General features: G+C 48.3%; 1 protein-coding gene across 1 annotated transcript in view; it reads right to left on the reverse strand.

Annotated features, from left to right (window-relative positions):
- Positions 1-102, reverse strand: part of Syt14 (synaptotagmin 14) — a 231036-nt gene extending 230934 nt beyond the window's left edge. The window contains exon 1 of the mRNA XM_032915014.1: positions 61-102. The gene's annotated coding sequence lies outside the window, so the exon portion shown is untranslated. The remainder of the gene's footprint in view (positions 1-60) is intronic.
- Between the last annotated feature and the right edge of the window lie 10688 nt (positions 103-10790).

Consider the following 10790-nt stretch of genomic DNA (forward strand, 5'->3'; position numbering starts at 1 on the left):
CATCAGTGGCTACAACCTTGGAATTCAACCTCCAGCTTATTAAAACAACAAATTACCCACCGTGAGAACTGCAGGGCGCATTCAGATGGAAAATGGTGTCTTTTTTTTTTATGACGTGATTTAATTAGGAGCAGTCTCCCCATCCACTCAGTCATCGGAGTAAGGCGGAGAACTCGCTGAGATGAGCAGTTGGTCTCTGCCTCCGGCTCGTCCTTACAGATGCCGCCTCTTGGAGAAGAAAGAGAGGAAACCACATTGGGAACCAATTCAAGCTGGGAGAGACCAGGCCCAAGGGAGATCTGCAGTTTTCAAAGGTCTTTGACTCTGTCATCCAGCTGTGGTGAGGTTCCCTAGGACAGAGAGGGGTGGGTCATGGGAACCTGTGACCTGCCTTCTGGTCCTTGCCCCCAGACACCATATTTTCCATCTACCATGGAGAAAACATGAATTCCAAGGGTCGCTTTGATGGAAGCGAATACATCTGAAGGATGTTTACAGGGAGGAATAGTGGGAGGATGAACCCAGATGGGCCGAGCTTCATGGGCTGAGGCGTTTCTAAAATTGAGTTGGAAATGTGAGTTTTTAAAGTCTGATTTCCATTTTGGACCATTTGGTTTTGACATTTCTGCCGTATCCCATCACACTTCCAACATTCAAATAGATACGGTCTTCACATGTAGATAAATCTGTCAGCCTATGCCCTACACATGGGCCTTCATCCTTACCCTCCTAGATTTGGAAAGAAGCAGGTAAGTATCACCTCCCCTCAATGGCTCTGTGTACGTGTGGGGCGGGGCGAGGTCAGGGGACAACCTTGTTCCTCAGGTGTCACTGCCTCTTTTTCTTTCCTTTTGACACAGGGTCAGGGATTTCCCTGTCTCTGCTTTCCTGCGCTGGGCTTACAGGCATGCTCAGCTTTAGAAACAAAACAAAACACCACCACCACGGGCACTGCAGGTCCTCCTGCTTGTTTGTGGGATGAGCGCGTTACTGAATGAGCCCTCTCCTTAACCCTGGAATAGTTTTATTTTTCAAATTTTCTAGAACAATGGAGTGAGTGAATCTGTTACTGAAGTGTACCTTAATGTTGAATCAAGGTTATGGGCATTTCGTTTGGGAAGAACTCATGGAGAACATGAGTTTTAAATATAATTTAAAAAATTTTGACAGATTTGGGGCTTGCTGTCTGCATATTTAAATTTCTTTCCCAAAGAAAGGCAGAGTCACAGGTTCTTTATAGTCACTTATGAAAAGCACCGTTAGAAACGGGGACCTTCAAAGGGAGGTGTGTCAGAATCACGCTTTTATTTGGGACATGTGAGGACAGCATGGGACTAGTTCACCAGATGACAGCTCAGACTTCACACTGAGCTCACAGTCTATCTGGGGGCGAGAGGGAGGCGGTCCCAGAGAACACTTTTTAAAAAGAAAGGGTCATACATGTTTTGAGTGTGATACTCTGGATGTCAGAGTGGAACACAGTTCTTCTATGGTTCACAGCTTGATATCTGACATCAGGAGATGCAGGATGCACTCTTGGGTCTTCTATTCACTGCCCGGGGTAACCCCTGTCTTATTTAAACATCCATTATCTGTGCAATGAAAATCTTAGGTAAAACTACAGCTTCTGTAAGTCTGTAAATACAGAAAAAATCTGGGGCCTGAGCTCAATGGGAAGAGTGCTTGCCTAGCAGTTACAAGACACACACATGCATGTACACACACACACATATACACACATGCAAGTACACACACATACACACACATATATACACATGCATGTACACATACATACTCACATGTACACACACGTACACATACACATACACACACAAACACACACATACATGCATGTACACACACACATACACAAACGCACACATATACACAGACAGTCAGACATATGTGCAGCAGAGACACACACTCAAGTCTAGGTATACAACATGCTAATCATAATCTGAGTTGAACGTAACAAGGTGACCTACCTTGTCACCTCCGATGTCTCTGGGTGGCAGCTCAGGATTTCCCTAAGATCAGCCCGCTGATCCATCCAACTTCAATTTTGCTGCAGGTTTCATGGAGAGGATATATCAATCTGTGGTGATGTTTCAGAAATAAATGCGTGAAAGATGTATTTACACAATATTACTTTGGCACTGAAATTTGCTTGTGGTCCAAGTACCTCCCCCAAGTGCCTCGCTAGGAAAGGTGGAACAACTTAGTTGCGCTGTTGGGAATGAGCTTCCTGATGCTTCCTGTTCGTGTGGAACCTTGTGTATCACGTTCCTGACTGGAAGTTCCTGCTGCACGCTCTGTCATAAACTACACTTTCTCTGCAGCTGAGCAAGGCCTGACCTTTACCACTGATGGCCACTGTCCAGGCCTCCAGTACAATCCAGCCGTGGCCTGAGCAGGGGCCATGAAAAGCCAGGCCCATCAAAATCTCCTGGAGTGCATTTGTGACAGTCCATCCGGCTTGCTACACATCTTACATGTTATGTCGCTGTGTTCTGGAACCTGTTAGCATCTGAAATAAGAATGTAGTGTGACTTGTGTTCTTTTCCTTATTCACATTGCATGTGTCTCTATGTACATGTTGCGTGGAACCATGTGGAACCATGGGGGCCGGTGGACAGTATTGGATCCCCCTGGAAGAGGTTGTGTTGGGTGTTGGGAACAAAAAACTCAGATCTGGAAAAGAGGTAAGAGCTCTTAAGCACTGAGCTGTCTCTCCAGCCCTGACCTGAAGTCAAACGCTGGGCTTAAACAGGAGATCATGATATTTGCTGATGACCACTCTCTTTTTAGGCTGTGAGCAATCTGATGTTTAGGGTTTAGTCAATTGTTGATTAAATCGATTTACAGTTCTCCAGTAGCAAGAACAGCACCTGGCATATGCTAGGCTCTCAACAAATGCTGTCAAAACTCAATGAATCACTGGAGGGAAATGATATCTAAAATAATACCTAAACTGCTGGTGTTACTATATTCAGACTCACATTCAAATGAATTGAATGTGTGCTATCGAAGGAGCTAATTGTCAGCTGAAGGGACAGTTTAGAGGAGTTTTGGAGGCCACCGAGGCCTCGGACGGCCAAACTGGTTGGCATGACTAACGCAGGCTGTTGCCTGTGTCTGAAGATGAAGCCACATCAGCACGAGACTGTGCATAGCTCACGATGCTTTAGAAGACAGCCATGTAATGGAGTCGAGTGGATGAACAGCCTGTGTTGTGGTGTAGGTGTGAAATGTGTCCCAGAGGCTCTCAGGTTTAGACTTGGCCCCTAGAACCTTTAGAAGGCAGGGCCTAGCTGGAGGGAACAGGTTGTTGTGGGCCAGAACACAGGGTTGTAGCTCGGCCCCATTTCCCACTTCAGCTGTCTAGTTCTGGCTGAACTGTGCTCCCACTACCACAGGCTCAGACCTGATCCTGCCGCCCTGCCTTCCCCACTGTGATGGGCCATGTCTTCTGACCAGTGATCTAGAATAAATATTTTCTAACTTGTTTCTACCCGGTGTTCTATCACAGTGGTGAGTAAAGTAGCTGTGTAACTTACACACCCTGGAGATTCTACTGAAAAGGCTGGCCGCCCTGGATCTAGAACACTCCCCTGGAGCGCGAAAGGGAACTGAGGTGGTGAATGGATCCATACCACAACTAGAACTGCACCCTAGCCCTCTTCTGGCCTCTCATTTTGAATATCACTCCGCATCTTCCCAAGTCACAGGAACACATTTTAAAGCACTGTTGGAGAAGACGCTGAAGTTTCCCTGAGCCTGTTCTATGTTAAGGATCCATCTACGTACTAAAGAGCTGATAGGTGCTATTCCATTTTCCCACTTACACAACAGGGCCTTATTCCAAAGCTCAGGTTGGTTTTCCTGCATTCAGATATTACTAAGCATGTTGGGAGAATGGTGGCTTGAGAGTTTCAAAGTCTTCCCACAGCCTCCAGGAGAAAGCTCACCTTAGAGAGCAAGGGTGGAGTTGCATGACTGCTTCTGTAAGAGATGCCGTGCTGAGATGGTACCTTAGGCACTTGCCTGAGTCCTACAGAGGGAGCCATTCAAAGGTAGAGCTGAATTGTTCCACAGGACTCAGGTAGTCATGGTGTCTGTCGCACCACAGGAATTTGTGGCCTGGAGAGGTCTGTGGTTGTTACCCATGGCTTCCTAGGTTGCACAATCTCTACAACAGAACCCAGTGCTGAAGTGGAACCTTAAAGTCTCTTTGGGAAGTCTGTTGTGTCATAAGGCAGTTGTGGGCACAGAAAATCACCTGTCTTTCTGGAATGCAAATAAAGACAGAGATGAGATGAGCTGCACCCTCCATCCACTCCTCCTGAGACTGGGGAGAACCAACAATTCAAGTGTAGGTTGGTGGACATAGGTGATCTTCGGAGAGCTGCCAAGCTGGCTGGGGAAATGGTCTACTAAGTCCCATAATGGCTGAGTTGAGAGCTATGCCATGACAACCCCAGGTAGTAACCATGGTAGTGACCCCAGGCATAGACACGAAGGAAATGGAAGCACATGCACACAAACACACTTGCCCCTGAAAGTGTAGAGCAGCACTGTTCACAACAACCCAAAGGCAGAACAATCCAACAGCCACCAGCCGGCCAACAGATGAGTAAGTGTGCTGTGTATCAACTGGAATTCCAACTAGCCACCAAGACAGAGGCATGGATGCAAGCTCTAACCTGGGAGATCCTTCATCATGCCACATGGAAGAAGCCTGTCAGAGAGACAGTAGGTCACACTGTCCTATTCCTACAGACGCAGAATAGGGAAATCCAGCTGGCCAGTGACAGCTTAGGGTGTCTGTGGGATGGGGTAAGTAGCTAGAGATGAAGGTTCCTTATCTACATTAACTATTGTATTATTATTAATTATTATTATTATTATTATTATTATTAATTTTATTGTGTGTGCACTGTACCTATGCACATGTGAGGGTGCACACATGCCACTGTGTATGTGTGGAGACGGGAGAAGCCTGGGCAGCCAGCTCTGCTCCCATCATGGAATCTGGTGATATGCATTTATCCTCTGAGTCATTTTGTCAGCCCTGAGGATGCTTTCTGTAGTGACAGACATGTAACACTGACTGTGCTGATGTTGCTAAAGACAAACAGATACCACCACCACCACCACCACCACCACCACCACCACCACCAACAACAACAACAACAACAACAACAAACCTACTGGTTATATTTTTTCTTGTCTGTTTATTTATTTATTCATTTATTTTTAGACAGGTTCTTGCTATGTAGCTCTGGCTAGCCTGGTATTCTCTATGTAGCCCAGGATGGCCTTAAATTTGTAGTGGTTCTCCTGCTTTAGTCTCTCCTGAGTGCTAGGTATAGGCATATACCACTATAATGGTCTGAATATGCTTGGAGCAGGGAGTGGCACTATTAGGAGGTATGGCTTTGTTGGAATAAGTGTGGCCCTGTTGGAGGAAGTGTGTCATTGTGGGTGTGGGGTTTAAGACCCTCATCCTAGCTCCTTGGAAGCCAGTCTTCTGTTTGCCTTTGGGAGCAAGATGTAGAACTCTCAGCTCTTTCTACATTATCCCTGCCTGGATGCTGCTATGCTCCTGCCTAGATGATAATGGACTGAACCTCTGAACCTGTAAGCCGGCCCCAATTAAATGTTGTCCAAGAGCTGCCTTGGTCATGGTGTCTGTTCACAGCAGTAAAACCCTAACTAAGACACCCACTACGCTTAGTTTGGTTGCATATTTTTAATGACTGATTTAACAGTGCTAAGGGGTGAATCCAGAACCTTGCATGTATTAGGAGGTCATTCTACCACTGAGCTACATCTCCAGCCTGGTAAACCTGTAAATGGGTGAGTTAGAACTCTATGGTATGGGGCTGTATTTCATCGAATCTGTTTGAGATGCATATTAATACTGTAACTAAGCCCAGCACACAGGGATGTTCAGGGCCCTGAGAGAAAACAGCTGGCACACTGAAATCAGCTATTATGGAGATTAATGAAGGTCTATTCATAAAGATGTGGGCAGGCTTTGGGAGCCCAGTCAGGGGTGGTGTAGGGTCCTGTGAGCAAAGCGGGGCTGGGGGGAGTCCAGACAGAGTGGCACACAGGGCTGCTTTCCAGGAGAAGGAAGCTACTGCACACAGCAGCCTGGCAGGAGCACAACTCACAACCTCCATCTGTGGAGACCCCACCTGAGCCAAGCCTGAAGACATAGCCTTGGAGGCAGGGCACAGAACAGCTATAACAATCATGGCCACCAATTTAGCTTCCTTTGTTTTGTTCCCTCCAACCAATCCCACTATAGGGCCAGGCTGGGGCACTATATGGACTCTAGCCAGGTGTGGTGTCTCACACGTATCCCAGCACTTGATAGGCTGAAGCAGGAGGGTTGCTGTGAATTTAAGGCCAGCCTGAGCTACAGAAATTGTCTCAGACAAATGACATGGCTGCTGACAAAGCCCATTTTCCTGGAGTAAAATACTTGCAGACTTCTACAGAGATGCCCTGTGCTTCCCTCCAGAGAGGCTGGAGAAAGGACGACAAAACTTTCCCCCATCTGCTTAGAAGGGGATGGGAGAGGGAGGATGGGCAATGGGACAAATCCTGTAGAACCTCAGCTCTGCAGACCAAGTAGAGAAAATACCCAAAGCCCACACTGGTAGGAGGCGAATTCTCCACTTCCTGTTCTGGTAGCACTTGCTGTTCCTTGGTCATTTCCTTTGTCAGCAGCTTTTTCAGGTCCAGATTTGCATTTGGATCACAGTCTGGGAGGGAATGCCTGCCTGCCTGCCTGCCTGCCTGCCTGCCTGCCTGCCTGCCTGCCTGCCTGCCTGCCTGCCTGCCTGCCTGCCTGCCTGCCTGCAGACATTCTGTGGAAAGCCCAGACCTTCCAAGGTTGCAATAGAAGGTTCTGGCTGTAGAATCTGCCCAGCCTGCACTTTGCTATGGTAGCCCCAGAAAAAAAAGCACCACCATCCCTGTTGGGGCTAAGAACCATTCGGAGCCTCCTGCCTTTACAGCAGTTGGTTCTGCATGTACCCCTTCCTCCTGGCTGTCTGAGAATACACCAAGTCTCATTGGGAGTCCTCTTCTCGATCTGTGGAGACTCTAGAGAATGTTATCTGACCTGGTCTGTGGCCATTGGTCTCTGACGACTCATCACCTGGGTGATCATTGCTGCCACTTTCCTGCTGTGTCCTGGTCTGGAAAGTCACCGAAGCTCCGTGAATCCTCAACCCCACCCAGCCCTCAAGGCAGCATCCTAAGAGCCTGGTGCTCTTGGCAAGAGGAAGAACCAGTTGGGTTTTGGAAGTGCGATGATGTCTAGTGCAGTAAAAGGCTCATAGCTCAGCGTACATGCTGCTTTGCTTAGATGCAGTTAAGACACAGATTCCTAAGGCAGTGCAGCTGGATTCTACCACCTAAGGAGCTGGGAACTACTTGGTGTTTTCTGTGAGTCAGAGCCCTTATTGGGGCAAATATGAGACTGCTGGGTTCCTGCTCTCCTGACCCCTGGAGTCAAGTCAGGCAGCCAAATTTAGTCTTCACCTCAGGTGTCCTAACACGGAACCAAACTGGGGCTGGGGGAATGATACACAGGTGTGACAACCACCCCCTCACCTGCTGTGGCTGGAGGTTGTCATGGAAACAAAACCTTCCATTTCCAGGGTGTAGGTAGCCACCTTCTGGGACCTGTGTTCAGACCCATGAACAACAGCCTCTTACTATAAAGCCAGGATTAGCTCGGTGCTGGTGCTGATGGCTCTTTAGGACAAGACCAGGCAACTTCCCACGTCTCTGCTGGCCTTCAAGTGAAAAATGCCTGCTAGAAACTCAGCCTCTTGTTGAAGATTTTCTTGTCTTTTGTTTGAAAGTCAACCACCACAGGCCAGTAAACCTGGGTGTGCTGTCTCTAAAACACACACACCATGTAGGACTGACCCGTTTCACCTGTGAATTTATTCCAAAAGGTGGCAGGACACCTGTCAGTTTCCACCGGTATGCACAGCCGATGCTCACCTAAGGTCTGGACATTGCAAGCCAGAACACCCAGTGGCTACTTAGGTGATGTCAGCTTTTTCTTTGGTGTATTTGGGGCGCTCTCGAGGGAAGACAATACAGCGGGAGGCAGGACCTGATTGTGTGTCCAGCTCACGTGGACATTAAGAAAGCCTGGAGAAGCAATGCTGTAGAGATGGGAGGACTGTGGCGTGCCAGATCGTCTCTCCAAGGGATCTTGAGGGATGCTCAGATTCAGGAGGATCCTAGATCAGAGATCTAGTTTCTCACTTTGATGTATTTTCTTCCATCATTTACAACGCCCCACCTCCTCCACACACACACCTGAGTTTTTTTGAGACAGGCTTTTGCTAAGTGGCCCTGGCTGGCTTAGAATTAGCTATGTGTGTAGAATTTTTAATACTTGTTTTGTGTGAATGTACACTAGTGCAGGTGCATCCAGAAACCAGAAGAGGGCATCAGATCGGGTCACAATGTGGGTGCTGGGATGAGCTCAATCACTGAGCTTTTTCTCCAGTCCTGAAATTTTATTTTTATCCAACTCCCAATTGTTTCTTTCACTCCCACGTATACTGACATTTTTCTCTTCCACTGCTGAAAGCTAAGTGGGAGGGAGGGGAGATTGTAAGTTCAAGGTCATCTTCCAGAGTGAGTTGAAGACCAGTTTAGACCATGAGACCCTATCTCAACACACATACACATACACACACACACACACACACACACCCCAGATGTTTCAGTTTTGTTTTGAATTACTTTTTTTGGTTGACTTTATTTTTGCTGCTTTTGAAACAAGATCTCACCATGAAGCCCAGTCTGGTCTTGTAATCAGGATCCTCCTGCCCCAGCCACCCTGCCTGGTTAATTTTTTTTATTGTTGGTTTTGAGTGAGCATAGCTTGCTCTTTAAAAAGACTAAGAGTAACGCATAACTCTTCAGAAAAAGTCTTGAAGGAAGTCAGGATAATTGCCTTGGCGAAAAAGAGGCTCACTGGACAGAGGAGCTATTTTTAAACCATGGAGGGCTGTCAAGAGGATGAGGGATCCTTGTGCAGCTCTGGAAACAGGACAAGGACTAGGGAGCACTGAGGAGCAGGGAATAATCTGCTCTATCCTTTGAGCATCTCCTTGCAGCAGTGCTGACTAAAAAACCCAGGCAGACAGAAGCACTGGAGGTCCTTAGAGCCACTGCTCAGTGACAGCGCAGACACTGACGTATGGATTATAACTTACTAAATTTTCTTTTACATACACAGGAAGACAGAAAACTGCTGGAGGGTGTCCATCACAGGACACTGTCTCAATGCAGACCTTCATATAGAGGCCAAGGGACTCTGCAGGACTACACTGCAGCTGCCCTCTGCCACCTGCTTGTGCAGGGCACCCGACCTACACAGAGGCTGGTGTCCCCTCCTTGGGAAGCACTCTCCTAGTGGGAAGTGCCTTTGTCTCACTGGCCTCATCTAATCACCAGAAGGGTGATGGGAAATGTGATTTCACCAGACACTACTTTACCCATTGAAGTTGGGCTCTGAGAAAGGGTGGACGAGCATCTCCCACATTCACTTTCTGCTCCTTTCTAGGACAGGGCAGGTCATTCCCCACTCCACAATGCTAACTAAGTAGGGCTGGGACTGCAGCTCACTGAAGGCTGCTCATATAGCACTGGATAAAAGCAAGAGCAAGCCCAACACGAACCCCAGAAGTGACTAAGGACGTGCACACAGTTTGTCAGGGACTGTGCGAGCCCAGCACCAGCACACTGAGGCAATCAGTGACCTCAGGCTCCAGACTGACTCTGGATAGAGACCAGGAAATCTCATCTATGGGATCTGTGTGGACAACCAGCTGTGAGAGCAGGAAATCTCACACTGCATGACCCTGCTGGGGGAGTAATAGCTCAATGAGGACAGAGATAGCAGATGCTGGATGCCCTTGTCACTCTTGGCCTTGCTCAGCCAGGAAAGCAGATGGGCAGCTCCAGAGGCTCCCCAGTCAGAAGTGAGCAGACAGCCTTCCTGCCGAATGCCAGCTGAGGCTGTGGTGCCCAAACGGCCACAGCCCAATGCAGAGGCCCAAGACGGACAACCACAACGGCTTGGTCAGGCCACCCCTGATGGAGAGCAGGCTAGCAGGATGAATAGCCCTCCAGCAGTGAGTGAATAGCCAGGTTGAGCTGCCCACCAGCACAGGCTCAGAGCTCCGTAGAACAAAGCCTAGTCCTACCTCCTGAGTACAAGGATACTGAGATGGCACTGCCTGCTTCTGAGGCCGAGCTCTGTTCTTATACATGATCCCAAGCCCCACGGGAATGAAAGAAGTGTGGTCAGAGGCATAGCATAGGGTCACTTACACTAAACACAAACCATAGGCATCTAGGAAATGGGTCGAAGGGTGAGGGAAGGGAAAGGAATGCTAGAGGCCTCAGATCATAGAGGATGCATCCTGAACAGTATGGCTTCCACGGCATTCTTTCTGCAACCTTCTGGGACCTCAGCCACCTAGAACTTACACATCACGGCTCTTCAGACAGGTGTAGAGAACTTCCCAGTCCACGTTCAACCAATTTAATCCTGGGCTGTCTGAAGATAGGTTTCAGGAAGGCCCAGCAAGGGGCAGGCAGTCAGCTTTCCCTGTCTCTCTCTTGCCCTCAGCAGCCTGCTCCCCCTCCCCAAAGGGTAAAATCAGGGAATCAAAGCTTTGGAGCCCCCCCCTTGGTCCTCCGAGGTGTGAGTGAGTGGAGATATATAACCCCTTGGG

Source organism: Rattus rattus, chromosome 10 (assembly GCF_011064425.1).
Source record: "Rattus rattus isolate New Zealand chromosome 10, Rrattus_CSIRO_v1, whole genome shotgun sequence".
Classification (NCBI taxonomy): domain Eukaryota; kingdom Metazoa; phylum Chordata; class Mammalia; order Rodentia; family Muridae; genus Rattus; species Rattus rattus.